General features: G+C 40.4%; 1 non-coding gene across 1 annotated transcript; it reads left to right on the forward strand.

Annotated features, from left to right (window-relative positions):
- The first annotated feature begins 16,631 nt into the window (after positions 1-16,631).
- Positions 16,632-16,737, forward strand: LOC122028386. Its single transcript, XR_006124776.1, has one exon. It is a non-coding gene; the product is annotated as a small nucleolar RNA R71 (small nucleolar RNA).
- The last annotated feature ends 3,062 nt before the right edge of the window (positions 16,738-19,799 follow it).

The raw sequence follows: 19,799 nt of genomic DNA on the forward strand, positions 1-19,799 counted from the left end.
AGGAAAAACTAAACTAAACTAAATGCATCAAATGCATCCCGCCAGACTTAAACTTTTCATTGTCCCAATGAAAACTAAAAACAATGTGAAGGAGATTTATGAAGTTTAGAGAAGTTACCAAGTGATGGGCTCCAAATGGTTGACATTTATATTTTAAAAATACTCCTCTATCCAATGCTCACATTCCTCCAAAACTTTGAATTCTACAAAAATAAGATAGGCAAGAAAAATTAAGTAGAGGGTATGATTTATTATCAATGAAGTAAAAAGAAACTAAAACGAAAACAAGGAAAATGAACTTGGGTTGCCTCCCAAGAAGCGCTTGTTTAAGGTCATTAGCTCGACCACCTCATTAGATTCATCGAAATCTCGCTCTTGGAGGGGTAAGATATTTTATCGCCCTCTTACCAAGGGCTCTTATTATGGAAGGAGCTTTCATTAAAGAGTGAAGAATCGCCCTCTCCATCTTCATCTTCTTTAAAGTTCTTTCAGGTGGTCGAAGACGGTTCAGATCGAGCTTCCAATTACAGGCCCCATGAAAATCTGCACACCCAAAAGAAAAACATACCTCTCCCAAGCATGCTATATTAGATAGAACTAGAACCTTATTAAGATGAACTAAGTATGTACCACAAATTGAATCACATCCAATAAAATCAACTATTTTTTATATCTATGAAACTTTTCAAAAGATCACAAAAGATACTAACCTTGCTTTGTTGAGATATACCTGAGAGTTCTAAACATGTGGATGTGAATTCTTCGGGATTAAGTACTAGTTCTAGCTCTGACTCAAGTGGTGGTGCTTCTGAAAATGGTGATTCTTGGGGCTTTGCTTCCATCGCACAAGTTCCTACACATTTATCATCAACCAATTCCATTCTTTCAACTTCCGTAGTGTCAATTGGTTGAATGATCAAAGGAAGTGATTCTTGGGATGTTTCCTCCATAGTACACGTCCCTATACTTTTATCCACCACATCACCATCAAAAGTATTGAGGAGTCCACTAACATTAATATCATCAATGGAGAGATCAACAACATTATCAGATATTTGAAATAATAATCGTAAAGCTGAGATCCCCCATTGCACCATTAGCTCTTCAGAGACTTGTGTTGTGGTCTCCATCTGACTTGGGACAAGGATATTTGTGTGTTGGGAGTCCTCTAAGTCAATCAGCTCTTCTGGTTGTGAATGATGTGGTCTATCCAGTGAAAAAACATCCTGAAACTCTAAGAAACTCTGAGATGCTTGAAAAGAATGATCAACACCTTACACACTTCTATAATCAAAATTTTGGAAATCCATCCAATCCTGATTGTAGTGCTGAGATGGGTCAGAGTTCTGCTGCTGGGAAGATGACTGCGCACTCTGCTTTGAAATGAACTGGGGTTGAAGGTTTTGAATTTGATGATCTTCCCAGTCATAGCCATAAGTATCAGGAACTTGCTCATAGGTATCTTGATGGTGAGGTTGACCCAAACACTGAAGTTCCAGAGTTATAGCAGTCTTTTGGAAAAAATGGCAAATAGCAGTTGGATGAAATGTGCTACCATACACTCCACAAAGGAACTCAAATTGATCATCTTCTGAATCAGAATATTCATAAATGGAAGATCTTGCGCTCATGGGTGTGAAAAATTCTCTTGAAGACCTACTTGACATGTTAGTGCTCAAGATATATAAAAAAATATATGAGAAAAATGAAAGACAAGAAATAAAATTCTATATGAAAAATAAACAAAAAAAAATTGCAGAATTTAAAAATAAGAAAGAAGATGCAGATTTTTTTTAAAAATTATGAAAGTAGAAAAACCAAAGCTATTCACAAGTCTAGATTAACTAAAATACTAATATACTAATATTAATGCGAACAATCTCCGGCAATGGCACCAAAAACTTGTTACGCAACCGCAAGTGTACGGTTTTGTCGTCAGTAATATAAAAGATTGTCGAACCATAGGGACTGTTGATTAAGCACTAGAGATATCGCAAAGTACGTTATCTAGACTAACCTAAGATTGGTGAGAAAAGAGAGTAAGAGAGAGAGAAGAGGAAAGTGAGAAGAGAGAAAAGAGAGAACTGATCTTGGAGGGAATGAGTTTTGGGAGATGGATTCTAGGATTTCGGTTTCATTATAATACTAGGAGATACTACATAGATTGCTTAGTTTCCATCCTCTATGTCAATGCTCTTGCAGGAAGTTAGATTGGCCAGTATCCCTAAGTATCATGTAGAGATGATCCCTGTGAAATCCTGTAACGGTTAACCCCCCATGTCACAAGGGCGCCTCGGTAGATCACTTGGGTACATATCTAGTAAAGAACAATAAGAAAAAGGGTAGAGGTTCAGTATAGTTGCCTACTTCCTTATGCAGGAATTGCCTCTCCTTTTAAGAGAATGTCCTAGACGTCTGTGAACAGGTTACCCTTGTCACTAGGGCCCCTCGGGTATACGATCTAGAGCACTCTCTTTACGAGAGCAGCAGTTCCTAAGGAATTGTTTCTCCCTTTGAGGGAACATCTTAGGCGTCCGGAAAGTGTTACCCCTGTCACTAGTGTACCTTGGTCAATACTCTCTAAGGTATCCCCTTTGCGGGATCAACAATCCTCCACATCAATCAATCAAAGCATATAAACATGTCACACAAGCATGAACAAGACATTGACAAGTCATCGAATAGAAACAGGATGAATCTACATAGTTCTACATGTCCATCACATTACAAATACTCCCTAATCCTAGAACAGGGCGTCTACTCCATTGTAGGGGAAGAACAACCCCAGAACATAAAGAAAAGCATACTTACAACTCTAGGAGGAAAGGAAGAAGAGATGCATGATGATTCCGATGTCTTGGGGATGCTTCCTTGGTCCGGAGATGGACGGATCGTGAAGAGACGGTGGTGGATGAAGCTCGACGTCTTTCCCCGATGGGAGGGACGAAGTCCCGAACCAAAGATAATCAAAGAATTGGGTTCTTGACCCTTTTATACCTCCTCCACGCTGCCCAGGAAAACTAGGATTACAGGCGTCCGGTAAACCAGGTTTTTCACCCATTAAACCAGGTTTTCTTGTGATTCACCCTGAACCAAAGTTGTATCCCTTGAAATTATCTTCAATCTGATACTTGTATCGAGCCCTAGCTCAAACTGAACTGAAAGTTATGGTTGTTCAAAGTTTGGTCTGTAGTCTGGGCGGAGGTCCAGTTGAACCCACGGTTGGGAGGCATGGCTGTGCCATTTAGCATGGATAAACAATTCTTTATCTCTGTTGGATCTGAAGAAAAGTTGTATATCTTGAAGTCAGGTACGTTTTGGTATAATGAACAACCTGAAACTCTAATGGAGCACAAAGTTATGGCCGAATTAGGATCGGTCTGCAATCTACCAAGAATTCAGCACAGCTTTGTTTTGGCGTGGCACATCCCGTGTTCTTCGTCGCACGGCCTTGTGGAATCCACATGGCATCACACGGCTTCCTCCCGGATTGTGTCACATTGCCATGAGAGGTTGCACGACCATGGCCTTCTTCGTCTTTGCCGAGGTTACACGGCCGTGACCTTCCTCGCCACTGGAAAGTTTGGCATGACCGTGTGTTGCTTAGCTTCGGTCGTGCGGTGGGGGGGGGGGGGGGGCATGTCCATGCAAGTTTGCATGGAAAAGCATGGCTATCCTTCAGTTATGGCAGCACGGCCGTGCACTGTCTCCCTTCTTATAACGCCCCGCCTTCTACTGACTAGGCTGTAAGGTCGGGGGTTACATTATGCTACTATTCTTGTGCAGAAAAAAAACTAAACTAATTAAAATCTTACTCTACTAATGGTTATTACAATATGTAACTTAGGTTCAAAGACCTTCTCATTGATGTACACATGCTAGGGAAAGGAATCCTCACTTCATACTTGATCATAAACTGAAATTAGACACTTCTGGCTGAAATCAGGCATCCCAATCGATCGGTTGATCGATTGGAGTTGTCTGATCGATCCACTGATCGATTCAACGTGCTACTATGCACGGGGTCATTTCTGGATCGATCGGCTGATCGATCCAGCCTGTTCAATCGATCCAGTGATCGATTCAACAGCTCTCTGTTCGCGGGAATTAAATTCCCGATCGATCGACTGATCGATCCATGGCCGATCGATCAGCTGATCAATTCATCAGCTTCCTGTACACGGATAGTTCCTCCTCGATCGATCGGCTGATCGATTGAGGGTTCCTCAATCGATCGGATGATCGATTCAGAAGCTCTCTGTTCGCGGGGACTCCTTCCAATCGATCGGCTGATCGATTGAGGACTGCTCAATCGATCGGCTGATCGATTGGATTTTTGATTTCTACAGAAATCAGTCCCGACCTCGTACAGAACCTTTAGCAACTCAACTACATACACAACACTACTACTAGGCATGTCATTACTCATGATTAGCTATCTAATATCATGACAACTAACAATCTAAGCATAACTTTCATAATTCAAGACACTTAAATAACCAAAGTGCAGAAATGTAATAGCATAAAGAAAATGCTAAGTTTTAAGGTGGATTAGTTCCCAAAAATCTTCATTCCAAGTTCCTTCTCACACACATCTGATTGCATTGACCTCCAACCTCCGCTAATCCATCTTTCCTTTGCTTTTATCTGCAGTATAAGGAAAATGAAACTATAAGCTTGGGAGCTTAGTATGAAACCATCTACCTCACAAAAACATGTATTCGAAGAAATCATGCTTTCTTTTAAAAGATGCTATGCTGATATACATGATGAGAATCATACTAGAATACTGAAACATGGTAATCAACAATTAAGTCATGCTAATATATACTGAACAAGGAGAAACTAATCTTTGTATCAACAAGCTAACTAAATCAATACATAAGTTAAGCTAATTGTTATAACAATGAGAAAACTAAACTAAAGCTGAGCTGTATTCACATATCTAGTTGTGAAGTTTGAAAACTATTTTCATAAGTAGATAAAAATACTAATCATGTTACTGATGGGCCCGGCAACTGTACTTGCTATGCGCGCATCCTTAACTAGACCCAAGGTCGCAAATCCCAAATTTAGTAGGGTTTACTAGGTTATCTAAACCTAGGGACGACTGTGGGAGTCCAACCCAAGGACATCTGAGAGTCCAGTACAGTGCCACTGATAAAAGTAAAATACTGTTTATAACTGATTTATCTTATCTTACTTTTACTAGGTTATCTGAACCTAGAGCTAAGTTATCTGAACCTAGAGGCGACTATGGGAGCCCGCCCATTGGACCGTAGTCCCATATAAGCTGAAGCAAGGCTAAGTATACTATTTAAAATGCACCTATGGAATTAACTAAACTATTAAAATGCCTACTGTGGCATATAACTGTGTTAGGCATTTTATCGAACATTTGGTGTGCACTAATTCACACCCTAGTACTGATGGATTTGCATATGATAAAACTAAAGCATAAAACCATACAAATAGCTACTTATACTGCAGGTGAGGGGTTACTCACTTCCTGTGCTAATGTTCTTACAATCCGATCGCTAGGTTTTCGGAGAAGAAAGTCCTTTCGACGATCCTCTTACGTCTACGCTTTCTTCTCTCGGAGGGAACTCCTACGACCCTAGGGATGAAACCCTAGGTGTTTTGGACTTGGGCGCCGAGAGGTGAGGAAGGGAGAGGTGGCGTCGGGTGAGGGTTTGTGGGTGAGGAGGAGTTGTCGTTTGGAAAAATAATAACTCCTCTCTTAATTCCCTATTTATATTAAGTGATAAATACCACCCATCTAAATCTTAAATAGAATTGTTCTCCTCTACTTTCAGCACACCCCTGCTGGGGCCGCATGGTTACTAAAGCCCTCTATACGTCGTAGGGTCCGGTAGGTCTCGGGTTCAATTCCAGCTTAGGCTCTTTTATGTTTTTATTTATTTTTGCTACTTCCGCTACTCTAAAAATTCCATAAAAATATTATAAAATTTCAGAAAAATCATAGAATATTTCTAAAATTAATTTGAGAATTTTCGGGCGTTATAATCCCCCATACCTTATAAAAAGTTCATCCTCAAACTTAGAACAACTCTGGGTACTTCTGTCTCATACTAGCTTCTGTCTCCCAAGTTGCCTCTTTTGCTGTGTGATTTTGTCATATGACTTTTACTAATGATACTTCCTTGTTCCGCAATTTCTTAACTGCTTGGTCTATTATCTGAATAGGCCGACTGTCATAGCAGAGATCTTCGCGGACTTGTACCGACTGGGGCACAATCACCTGTGTGGCATCTGGGATATGCTTCTTTAGCATAGAGACATGAAATACATTATGGATAGCTGACATCTCCTGGGGTAGCTCTAGCTCATACGCTACCTTGCCAACTCTTCTAATGATAAGGTATGGTCCCACATATCTGAGACTTAATTTTCCCTTCTTCCCAAAACGCATTACTTCCTTCATGGGAGCCACTCGGAGGAATACTATATGTTGGTGCGGGAAGCATCCGCCGATCGAACCTTAGTTTTGATAATGGCAAAGGATTCAAAGTTAAGTTAGTGTGTGATCTAACATGTGTGAATGAGTGTTTCAGGAAAGTCCTAGCTGCGGTTAGGCAGGTGAAAAGCCCTAAGGGGGGTAACCTTAGGTCCTAGGGGGCGGTAACCCTAGGTGGAGGAAAACCCTAAGGGGCGGTAACCTTAGGTCCTAGGGGGTGGTAACCTTAGGAGGAGAAAAACCCTAGGGGGCGGTAACCCTAGGTCCTAGGGGACGGTAACCCTAGGTGGAGAAAACCCCTAGGGGGCGGTAACCCTAGGTCCTAGGGGGTGGTAACCCTAGGCAGAAAGTCCAATCGATCTGGAGGACCGGACTGGCATCAGGTAATCTCTCCTGAGGGGAGTAGGTGAGGACGCGTTCCCCGTAGAGGGAACAGTAGTCTTGTTCAGATTCTAACACTGTCTTGTAGGGTATTTTGCTCGGACTAACCTTGTTTTGCAGGTGAGGAACCTGCTGGAAAAAGGGGTCCGGGCGCCCGGAGGTCCGGGCGCCCGGGACCAAACTTTATCCCCTGCGCGACTTCGCCACGTGGAGCAACCTGGTTGGCTGGCCATGTCACACTCCAAGCGCCCGGAAAGGTCCCAGGCGCCCGGAACCTCATATAAAAGGAGGGTTGAGGTGCAGCTTCAAGAACAACAATCTTCTAAGCTTTCTTTTGTGAAGTGCTGCCTACGAGACGACCTTGAAGTGCTACTACTCGACGTCGACAACCCAAAGCTCAGACTCTTCGATCTTTTGTTTTCGGTATTAGTTTACTTATTGCTTTAATTGTAATTCAAATTGTAACTCTCACGAATTATAGTTGTTGCCCACCGGAAGCGAGCAAGGATCGCGGGCCTTCGAGTAGGAGTCGATCAAGGCTCCAAACGAAGTAAATCCACTGTGTTCATCTGCTTGTGTTTCTTTTATTCCGCTGCGTTTTTACTCGAGTGTTTTACGATTCCGATAAATGTACAATTTAGCCACGAGCGCTATTCACCCCCCTCTAGCGCTTTCGATCCATCAATTGGTATCAGAGCAGGGTCGCTTTGAACTGGTTCAACCACCATTCAAGCATTTTTCGTGGCTTTGTGGTTTGTATAGGTTAAAAATAAAACCTTACGCCTTTCGTTTTTTCCCTCCAAAACTGTTTTTGAAAAATTAATTTTCATCTTTTTTATCATTGGTTGGAATTAGCGAAATATTACGTTTTCAAAAATTTGTAGTAATATTTTTTAATATTATTTTAATAATATTTTAATAATATTATTTTTTCTCAAAATTCCTGAATTACTATTTTTTCTCTCCCGCACTACTAATCCAAGACTAAGTCTTGGAACAAGTTTTATTGTGTTTATTTTGCAAGATTGTCTTTCTAAAAATGGCCCATCAAGAAGGCTACAACACTGCTCGCCCACCGCTCTTCTCCGGAGAGGATTTCGGAGATTGGAAGGGTCGGACGGAGGCGTATCTCCAGACACACTTTGAAGTCTGGATGATCGTCAAAACCGGGCTTCAACTGCCAACTGACAGCGCCGGCAAGCCATTACCATACGAGAACTGGGACGCAAACCTTATCAAAAAGGTAGAAGCAAACGCAAAAGCAACGTATACACTTCAGTGTGGTTTAACGAATAAGGAGTTGAATCGTGCCGGCCCATTTTCAAGCGCTAAGGAGCTGTGGGAGAATCTGATTGAGCTACACGAAGGTATTCTTGATACGAAAATAGGTAAGCATGTTTTAATAAATAAATTATTTGAGCAGACTAATACTATTACGGCCGAGGAAGGTGTTGCGTTATTTGCAGGAACAAGCAAGACAAAGAAAGCACTGAAGGCAACATGGTCCGAGTCATCAGATGAATCCGGGTCCGACGAAGAAGAACTGACGAGCTTCCTCGCTCTACCAGTATAAGCAACCTTGGCGGAAACTGAGTCCGAGTATGAGTCAGAAACCGAGAGCGAATCCGAGACTGAGTCTGATCGAAGCCACGAATCCGCATTCGTTTCTGAAGGAACAAAACCCACTGTAAGTTCACTACTCACAGAATTTCAATTAGATAACTTGCATGAATTATTACCTTACTTAGTAAAAGAGTTGGCTAAATCCAACGTCCGGGTTAAGTCGCTCCAAAAGGAGGTAACAACTCTTAAGGAAGCGACTGACTCGAGCTCTTTAACTGAGTCAGTTCAAACTGGAAGTTCAACTCAAGTCCAACAACTTGAGGAAGAGAATTCCAATTTGAAAGCTCAAATTAAAGAACTCAAGGACACGTTGGAACGGTTTACCTTGGGCTCCAAGAATCTGAATCTGATTCTTGGAAAACAGCGAGTCGTTTACAACAGAACTGGACTTGGATTTAAAACTAAAACAAAATAAAAATCATATTTATCGCTAGTTAATAGAAATAATAGAAAAATTGTCCAAGCATGGGTGCCAAAATCCAACTTGGTTAATCAAGTTGGAAATGGTCACTATTGGGTCCTCAAGGATCAAGTCTATTACCTTGATAGACCATATCGAGGCTATGATCCAGGGGGAGCTAATAGAAAAATAATATTAAGAACATAATTCAAATTAAAATTCAAAATTAAATTCAAAATTAAAAATTCAATTAAAAATTTAAAATTAAATTAAAAAATTCAAAATTAAATTCAAAATTCAAATTCGAAATTAATTATTAATCAAATAGAAGGAGGGACCAGAATAGCTGGCAACTCTGAAATCTATTTACCCGACAGGGTAACCGAACTTAATCTACCCAAAATGGGTAACCAAGAGTAGATTACCAGGATGGGTAAATAAGGATTGATTAAAAAGGGTTAAAATTTTAACTTGAAGCACAGTACTGGTGAAGTTTTTGGATGATAGTACATTGGGAAAACTTGGGCATCGCATGTCTAGGAAGATATGGCTTCGACCTGGTGCATTTGGCCAAGTGGAACTAACCGAAGCTACCCTTAAATGGATCCTAACTAGTTAGACCAAGGTTTAGTATTAAGTTCGATGGGTAGGACTATTTGGAAAACCTCAAAGGCTTGGTTACTTTAATGAGCTCCTTGTGACTCACCATAGCCCAGAAGTTTATCCAAAGAATGCTTACTTGTTTAACCCAAAGCTAAACCTGAATCTAACATAATGTTGAACTAAGCCCTAAAAATTGAACTAACTCATCTCACAACAATTATAGGTTTCCCTGATTGAAAATTTAGATCGAGTGAGATGACTGGGAAATTAAAATTAAAATTGACTTAAATCAAGTTAATTCAACTAAATTATTTCAAAATTATTTCAAAAATCTTTAAAACTTAATTTCAAAATTCTTTTAAAATTTATTTAAAAAATATTTTCAAAATCAGTTCAAAATCTTTAAAATTTAATTTCAAAATTCTTTTAAAATTTATTTAAAAAATCTTTTTAAAATCAGTTCAAAATCTTTAAAACTTATTTAAAATTCTTTTAAAAATTTATTTGAAAAATCTTTTCAAAATCAGTTCAAAATCTTTAAAACTTAATTTCAAAATTCTTTTAAAAATTGTCACGCTCCGCAAGTGTAAGGAAATGTCCCAAGTAATATAAAAGATTATCGTATCCAAGGGATTAGAATAAGCACTAGAAATGTCTCAATGCGAATTAGCTAAACAACTATCCAATTGTTTCAAATGTAAAGGGAAGGTAAACAAATTTAATATTAAAGATCAACAAACAAGAGTTTAGTGTTTTGGGTTATGATAAAGGGAGATTCTAGGAGTTTCGATTTCTTTGTAAGATCTCTTGAATGTAAATGGTTCACCAATTCTTATCCCTCAATTGCCAAACACTAGTAGAATGTTGCCGATTCTCTCTTGCAATAGATAACCGGCTAAGGACTGAGAAATGTATCTAAATATGATCAATTAGACGTGAACCTACGTTGTCCTTACACAGAAGCGCACCTATTACTATGCCTTCCTCGGATATCAACTTAGAAGCCCACAACTTATTAATCTATCAAGATACAAGAAACTAATCACATGATCCATCCTACTCTCTTGAATATTCCTATTTCCTCTTCAAGATTATCTCTCAAACGTCCTTACACGGGCTTGCACCTGTCACGTGGATCCCTCGGATGATCGAGTGAGAGTTTATCTTTACAAAGTCCACAAGAAATCCAAACAATCAATCAAGAATGAGAATTAAGCACAAATCACCATTAATCATTCAAGATCTAATTGATACAAGCAAGACAATGTCATTGAAACAAGAAATTGGCAAATCCATAAGAGATTACATCAATCCATCATACAAATACTCCCTTAATCCTAGAATACAAGATCTACTCCATGAATCGAGGAAGAATACCCGAAGAAATAAAGATTACAAGCATTTCTTAAATCCCCAATCCAAGAAACCAAGAAAAGGGGGAAAGAGAAAACTTATCTACGAAGAAGCCTCGTCTTCGGATCCAATCCTCGCTCCGGAGTCGAAATCGTCAAGAACTCCCCTCGAATCACCCAGAAATCCTCCCAAGAATGGGAGGAAACCACCAAATCTTGCCTTCTCCCAAAGGGGGAGAGATCCCCTTTTAATTCATGAAGGAGGGTTTAAATAGAGGAGGAAATCGGGCGCCACACGGCCCCGTGACACGGCCGTGTGAGATTCACACGGCCATGTCCAGTTCCTTCTCTGCCAAAGCTGCACAACCGTGTGACTCACACAGCCAGGACCCTTCTGCTCTCTGGAAATGCTACACGGCCGTGTGGTGCACACGGCCAGGACCCTTCTGCTCTCTGGAAATGCTACACGGTCGTGTGGTGCACACGGCCAGGACCTGCTTGGCCTTTGGAAACCTCACACGACCATGTAGATCTACACGGCCATGTAAAACATCTGCTCTAATTCCCTCAAATCGAGACACGGCCGTGTGTGGTACATGGCCTGATGCTCTCTCCCTTCAATTCCTTCCAAGCTTGTCCGAGGACGTATAATCTTCACCAATTTCGACTCCTGTGTACAGAAAATGCACAAAAAGCAGATCTCCGAACCAAAAGAGTAAATATGCTAAAAGGAAAGCTGGAAGTATAAAAATGCATAGATCAAGCATGCTCAAAGTATGTAAATGTGCGTAAAAACATGCATAAAAGAGTATATAATCTACGCACATCACACCCCCAGACTTAAACCTTTGCTTGTCCTCGAGCAAAATGCTGCAGTCTAAATTCATCTGTTCTACAACACATTCATAAAACCTAGTGCACTTTCCTAACTCTATCAAAAAGTTTCATTAACAAGCATGATCATGGAAACAAGTAAAGTATGGTTCAAGCATAAGAATCTTGTGCACAGTGTAAAAGTAACTCAACACCCTTCAAGTTTCAATCCATGTCCTAGTCAAGTCATCATCAAATTTGAATTCCTAGTGTTTCCAGTGAAAGACAAGTAACCAGTGATAGGCACTTACTCACCATTCACTTGGTTCATATTTCTCAACTAACCCAAGGTCTCAAAGGTGTGCTCAATCTCAAGGGAAGCTAAGCAGTCATTTCCCCAGTAACCTAACTCGGTCTCAAAGGGGTGACTTGCTAGATTCCACTCATGACAACTGTTTTTTATATCCCTTTTTTTTTTTTTTATAAGTGTTTGCATTGTGCAAAACTTATTCACAAATGTACTTTTAGCACACATGTTGGGATATTTTGATTTTTTCAAATGAACTTTAATGATTTGAGCCTCATCCAGTAACCAAAATGAAAGTTGAGAAATCACCATGGAAACCAAGTACTAAGCAAACAAGATGAATCATGACTATTTCAATGACATCAACTATTCAAGCATCAAGCACAAGTGTAGTGAAGATAAAATCCTTAAGGTTGAACCAAAACTAAAACTCATCACCATAAGATTCTTAGCTTATTAATGCTTCCCAAGATAGAAAAAAGAACTACACAAAGTTTACTACTAGCATCATTCGAACATCATGAATCAAGACAATAATCGTGCTAACATTTCACTTGAATCCAAGAAAGCATATAAGTGAAGATTGATGTTCTCAAAATTTTTTTGCCATGATTATTTCAAAAACAAGCAAAATAAAGCAACAAGCAATGAAAATATGAACCAACATGAAAAACTAACAAAACTAAAAACTGAAAATGAAAACCAAACTAAACAGTACATGACACCCCCCCAGACTTAAACTTTTCATCGTCCCGATGAAATCAATATGGTGGAGGAGGTGGAGGTGGACGAGGGAAAGGAGGTCTACGACGTGGTTGGCCAATAGGAAAACTAGGAAAACCTGGAATCTCACCCAAGGATCTATGATACTCATATAAAGCATCTACTTGTTGGCTAGTAAGCATCATGCTCTGCATAAAATCTCTCATCCTAGCCTGATCAGTATCATAATCCTGCACAAACTCAGCCACTTGACCTTGAAAATTCCTCGTAAACTGAAAATAATTTTGTACCTCCCTAAACTGATCATCAGATAAAGAGAAGCGCCCCTCCTACATTTTTCGTTGGGAATCTTGCTTCTCATGAAGTAATTCTAGAGACGTACGAAAATCTGAAAAATCAAACCTAGAAGATCCCGTGCCATATGCAAAAGAATGCCTAGCGGGCTCCATAAAACTAGAAGGCTGCGGGTGTCCATATGACGAGGGCTCATGATGTGGCTCAGTGTCTCCAGGTATAGAAGGGTTATCCTCAAAATCTAACTCAGAAATTACCCAATTAGCCGGGTTACGAATAGTAGTTCGTTCAGGAAAAGGAAGGGGTAAAGGAGAACCACTCCTCCTAGGAAACGCGAAACCATTCTCATCCCGAACGATCATTTTCATAGCAAGACATGCATCAATGTCAATCATGTCATTACCATGAATTATTTCCAACCCATCAACATCAAGATTTAAATTATAAGCTATTCGGGTAATCAAACCACCAAAAACAATTGATCCCGATGATGCCCTAGCAGATCTTAATAAGGTTTGAACAAAATGAAAACCAGAATCAAATTCAACCTTATAAAGCATAGCCCATAAAGCATAAAGCTCTATCTTTTTAACCACCTCATCACTCTCTCCCCTACCAAAAATAGTTTTACCCATGACTCTATGTAGATACCTAAAGATGGGGTTTTGCATATGGGAGGTCTTAGCTCTTGAAGGCTCATAAGGTTGATCTAACCCAGTTATTGCATTCCAAAAATGATTCCAATTAAACCTTGGATCAAACCTATGAGGGCTACCGGTGGTTAATCCAAAACAAAAATTAAAGTCACTAAATGCCCATAGAAATTCTTGATTCATTAGTTTAAATGAAATTTTTCCAAAATAATCATCTTCATTAGTAAAATGGACATCCAATGAACTTAAAAATTCCAAAACAAGACGAGGATATGTAGGCAAATGTGTGTACGTAATATCACTCCAATCCAAAAAACCAATCATCAAATCTACATCTTCCCTAATTCCAAGCATATCAAGAACAGTTGGGTCCATATATCTAGTACACACTATCTTTCTATTGACAAGAATTGCAAATCTAGTTACTTGATCATCATTTCTAAACACAATATTGAATTCATTGCCATTACCTTCGTTGCATGAAGTCCTTTTGCCTTTGCCCTTCACTAGTTGTTTTACTTTGTCCCTTGATGGCTCCTTCTCTTTGTCTCCACTGGATCCACCACCTCCTTTGCGAAGTTTCTTCAAAATGTTGGACATCTTGATGAGTTTAGATAGGGGAAGAATTATCTAGGGTTGGAAAAATGGAACTCAAAGAACAAAACTTCAAAGAACAAAGATCTTAGGTTAGGAGAACAAAAAGTCCAAGTCTTAGAGAGGAGGAGAATCGGATCTAAGAGATCTTGAGAGATTAGAGAGGAGTTTTTAAGAGATTGGGAGAGAAAGATATGTTTTGGAGAGTTGGGGGTGTGCGGAACACGGCCAAGATCTGGTCGTGTAAGGTAGAAAGAAGACTTTAATAACTCTTTTACACGGGCCGTGCAGATCCACACGGCCTCCCCCTCTTCCTTCTCTGGATTCTTCGCACGGCCGTGTCTGGGACACGGCCTCTCCGTCTTTCTACTCGGAATTCTTTACACGGCCGTGTCTAGATGACACGACCCAAGCACTTCCCTTCTCTGCAACCTTTACCTGGCCGTGTATAGCACACGGCCTGGCTCTGTTTTGCACCTAACCTGAAAACAAAATCAAAAGAATGCATCAAACTAAAAGAAATTAAAATACAAATCAAAACTAACTAAAAGAACCCTTGGGTTTCCTCCCAAGAAGCGTTTGTTTAAGGTCTTTAGCTCGACCAAACTTGATCATTCACTTCTTTTCCTCGCCCTTGGAGGACAGATATACTTTTCATTTTTGTTGGGAGATCTTCTCCCAACATCTTCCACCACATTGTCTCCTTCGTTTGGTGGCCTTCCATGAGGATGGAAATTCCATTCCTCAAGTTTATAAATGCTTGTCCTGCTACAAGCATTTAAAAGAGACGAGACATGGTTAGAAATATTAGATAAATCATATTCCAACCTTTCCTTACCAATTACCAAAGAAAGCTTATGATTTTTGACATCAATTATAGCTCCAGCTGTAGCAAGGAAAGGTCTTCCTAATATGATAGGAATCCTGGGGTCCTCTTCCATGTCCAACACGACAAAATCTGTGGGAATAACATTCCCATCCACCTCTACTGGCACATCTTCTATAATACCCAAAGGGTACCTGCAGGAATGATCGGCAAGTTGAAGTGCCATAGTAGTAAGTTTAATGTTTTTGAGACCTAATTTATTACAAATTGAATAGGGAATGAGGCTAACACTTGCCCCCAAATCACAAAAAGTTTTTTCAAAAAATTCTTTTCCTATGTTGCAAGGAATATAAAAGCTCCCTGGGTCCTTTTGTTTTGGGGAAGTGTTCTTCTCCAAAATAGCACTACATTCCTCACTAAGCACAATTGTCTCAACCTCTCCCCTTCTTCTCTTGTTTGACATGAGATCCTTCAGGAATTTAGCAAATCTAGGCATTTGAAGAATAGCATCAATAAGAGGTACCTCTACACAAATTCCTTAACTTTTTCTAAAAACTTGCCAAATTCTTCATCTTTCTTAAGCATTGTAAGTCTCTGAGGAAAAGGGACAGCTTTGCTCTGATGGTTCAGTGGAAGAGTCTCTTCAACCCCAATGGTACTCTCCTCATTAGCTTGAATCTGATTTGGTATAAGAGGAGAGAGCTCTTCTTCTTTTTGTATCCCTTTTTGAGCAGTCACTTGGGAGTCTCCCAAGGTCCGTCCGCTCCTAAGCTCAATTCTATTGCAATGCTCCATAGGATTCACATCAGGTTTTCCTGGAAGTTGTCTTGGTGCTCTGGATGATGAGGAAGCTAGTTGGGCAATTTGACTATCCTGGATCTTTTGATGCTTTTCAGAATTATCCATTCTCTGAATGAGCTTTGCTAAATCTTGCTTCATTTCATTCTGACTTGAGATACTTTCTTCAAGCATCTTTTCAATATTTGACTTTGGTAAGCCTTGAGAAGATAGATGTTGAAAATTTTGTTGCCCAGCTTGAAAATTTGGTCTTGCCCCATAGATGGTCCTTGATCTTGATTATTTCTGTAAGAAAAATTGGGATGGCTCTTCCATCCAGGGTTATAAGTATTTGAGTATGGGTTGTTCTGCCTTTGATTGTAACTCACGATTGCATCACATTGTTCCAGTTGATTGATTTGTGCAGTGATAGCTCCCAATGGACATGAGTCATTTGAGTGCTCTGAACTCCCACATACTTCACAAGATGTACTAATAGCATTGACCATATTAGCACTAGTCCCCATATTCTCAAATTTCTTTGTAAGAGCGTCCAATTTTGCAGACAAAAGAGTGACTGCATCTACATCAAACTTCCCTGATGCTTTAATTGTTGGGTTTACAGAAGAATAGCCACCACTTCTTTCATTTTCCCATTGATGATGATTTTGTGCTACACTGTCAATAATTTCTTCAGCTTCATCTAAACTTTTATTCATAAGTGCCCCTCCAGCAGCTGAATCAAGGGACACTTTGGTATGATAGTTGATACCATTATAAAAAGTGTGCAACACTAACCATCTTTCCAACCCATGATGTGGGCATTGTCTGAGCATACTATTATATCTATCCCATGCTTCAAAAAGAGATTCTGAGTCAGTTTGCTTGAAGCTTGCAATTAAATTCCTCATATGAGCTGTTTTGCTTGGTGGATAGAATTTATCAAGAAACTGTTGCTCACACTGCTCCCAAGTGGTGATGCTATTAGGGGCCAAAGAATTCAGCCATTGCTTTGCCCTATCTCTTAAAGAAAACCCAAATAATAATAATCTAACTGCTTCTGAAGGAACTCCATTCATTTTCATGGTACCACATATTTCATAAAAGACCTCTAAGTGTTGATTGGTGTCTTCATGAGGTCCTCCACCAAATTGGTTCTGCTGCACCATAGATATAATTGCGGGTTTGATTTCAAAGTTATTAGCTGTTGGGGATCGGTGGCCGGCTTGAAGGGGGGTTGGATAGACGGCGCCCCCAAATACTCGCTTCTTTCTACAACGTTAGTGCGCAAGCGGAAATGCAAACAAAACAAGTAGAAAGCTAAATACTAAAGGAAAGAATTCAAACCAAGCTACACGATCATTTACGTGGTTCGGAGATAAAGCTCCTACTCCACGGCGTGTCCGTAAGGTGGACGATCCCGATCCTTCGGTGGATTACTCCCCGGAAAACTTCCGGCTAGCTCAAACCTCCTTGTGGGTGGAGAAACCTCACCACAACCCTCACAAGAGCTCTTTTGACGCTAGGGCACAAGTAGACTACTAATAGAGATTAACCACCTCTATTTCGTCAACTCAAACCAAGCTCCCAAGCTTTGGTTTTATAGGCCACGGGTTAGAAAACCCCGCCTACCAGTCGACTGCTAAAACATGCAGTCGACTGTCCTCTATGGAAATTCGACCGTTACATCCTAACGGCTCGATTCCACACTGCCAGTCGACTGCACCAGTCGACTGCTAAAACATGCAGTCGACTGCTACAGTAGCGCTACAGTACTGCTACAGTAAAACCCTAAAAACTAGGATTTTACTCCGAGTACAATCTCTCGTGCACTCGTACCCTCACCCTTATGACTCACTTGATTCTTCCTTTGCAGCTTTGACCTTTTGCCTTCAAGCCTACTTCCTTTGGCTCTCGTCCCTCGGATGCATTCAAGCCCGCGGCTCGTACCCAATGTCATCCTTCGCGTATACCTCGAAGTCGCTTCCCTCGGCCCTTGTCCTCGCTGCCTTGTCCACGGTCCCTCGGATGCTCCATCCTTCACCGGACCCGAAGCCATCAACCTGAGTCACATGTGTATCCTGTAAACCTGCACAACTCAAATACACATATCAAATACAAGGGTGAACCTAACTTAAACCCTTTGCCCAAACACCAAAACACATGGTCGCACGGACCATTGGGATTGCTCCAACATTAGCTTCCACTGGAGGTCTTGAAATACTAGATCGAAAACCTCTTGCATAAGGTGCTGCATAATCCTTGAGTGGTCTATTCGCCATGTTCAAATGTTCCTGTTCTTCAATTTGCCTTTGCAGAATTCTTCTTTTATGGAAAGTTCTGTCAATCTCAGGGTCAAAAGGAAAGAATCCCCCTGCAAAGTTAGATCTTCGCATACACAAGAACAAGATAGCAAATGACAATTCAACAGAAAAAGAAAAATAAAAGAATCAAAAATGCAGAATTGAATTTGTACAAAAAGAATTAACAAGAAGTAAAAGTTATACAAGAAAGTAAAAAAAACAACAGAAATCTAATGATTAGGTACAACTATGCAATATGAAAGGAAAACAAATGTTATGTTTACTCTAACTCAATTGATAATTCCTAATGTTATAGCGCAGTCCCCGACAACGGCGCCAAAAAACTTGTCACGCTCCGCAAGTATACGGAAATGTCGCAAGTAATATAAAAGATTATCGTATCCACAGGGACTGGAATAAGCACTAGAAATGTCTCAATGTGAATTAGCTAAACAACTATCCAATTGTTTCAAATGCAAAGTGAAGGTAAACAAATCTAATATTAAAGATCAACAAACAAGAGTTTAGTGTTTTGGGTTATGATAAAGGGAGATTCTAGGAGTTTCGGTTTTTTTGTAAGATCTCTTGAATGTAAATGGTTCACCAATTCTTATCCCTCAATTGCCAAACACTAGTAGAAAGTTGCCGGTTCTCTCTTGCAATAGATAACCGGCTAAGGACTGAGAAATGTATCTAAATATGATCAATTAGACGTGAACCTACGTTGTCCTTACACAGAAGCGCACCTATTACTATGCCTTCCTCGGATATCAACTTAGAAGCCCACAACTTATTAATCTATCAAGATACAAGAAACTAATCACATGATCCATCCTACTCTCTTGAATATTCCTATTTCCTCTTCAAGATTATCTCTCAAACGTCCGTACACGGGCTTGCACCTGTCACGTGGATCCCTCGGATGATCGAGTGAGAGTTTATCTTTACAAAGTCCACAAGAAATACAAACAATCAATCAAGAATGAGAATTAAGCACAAATCACCATTAATCATTCAAGATCTAATTGATACAAGCAAGATAATGTCATTGAAACAAGAAATTGGCAAATCCATAAGAGATTACATCAATCCATCATACAAATACTCCCTTAATCCTAGAATACAAGATCTACTCCATGAATCGAGGAAGAATACCCGAAGAAATAAAGATTACAAGCATTTCTTAAATCCCCAATCCAAGAAACCAAGAAAAGGGGGAAAGAGAAAACTAATCTACGAAGAAGCCTCGTCTTCGGATCCAATCCTCGCTCCGGAGTCGAAATCATCAAGAACTCCCCTCGAATCGCCCAGAAATCCTCCCAAGAATGGGAGGAAACCACCAAATCTTGCCTTCTCCCAAAGGGGGAGAGATCCCCTTTCAATTCATGAAGGAGGGTTTAAATAGAGGAGGAAATCGGGCGCCACACGACCCCGTGACACGGCCGTGTGAGATTCACATGGCCATGTCCAATTCCTTCTCTGCCAAAGCTGCACGGTCGTGTGACTCACACGGCCTGGACCCTTCTGCTCTCTGGAAATGCTACACGGCCGTGTGGTGCACACGGCCAGGACCCTTCTGCTCTCTGGAAATGCTACACGGCCGTGTGGTGCACACGGCCAGGACCTGCTTGGCCTCTGGAAACCTCACACGGCCATGAAGATCTACACGGCC

Source organism: Zingiber officinale, chromosome 10A (genome assembly GCF_018446385.1).
Source record: "Zingiber officinale cultivar Zhangliang chromosome 10A, Zo_v1.1, whole genome shotgun sequence".
Taxonomy (NCBI): Eukaryota; Viridiplantae; Streptophyta; class Magnoliopsida; order Zingiberales; family Zingiberaceae; genus Zingiber; species Zingiber officinale.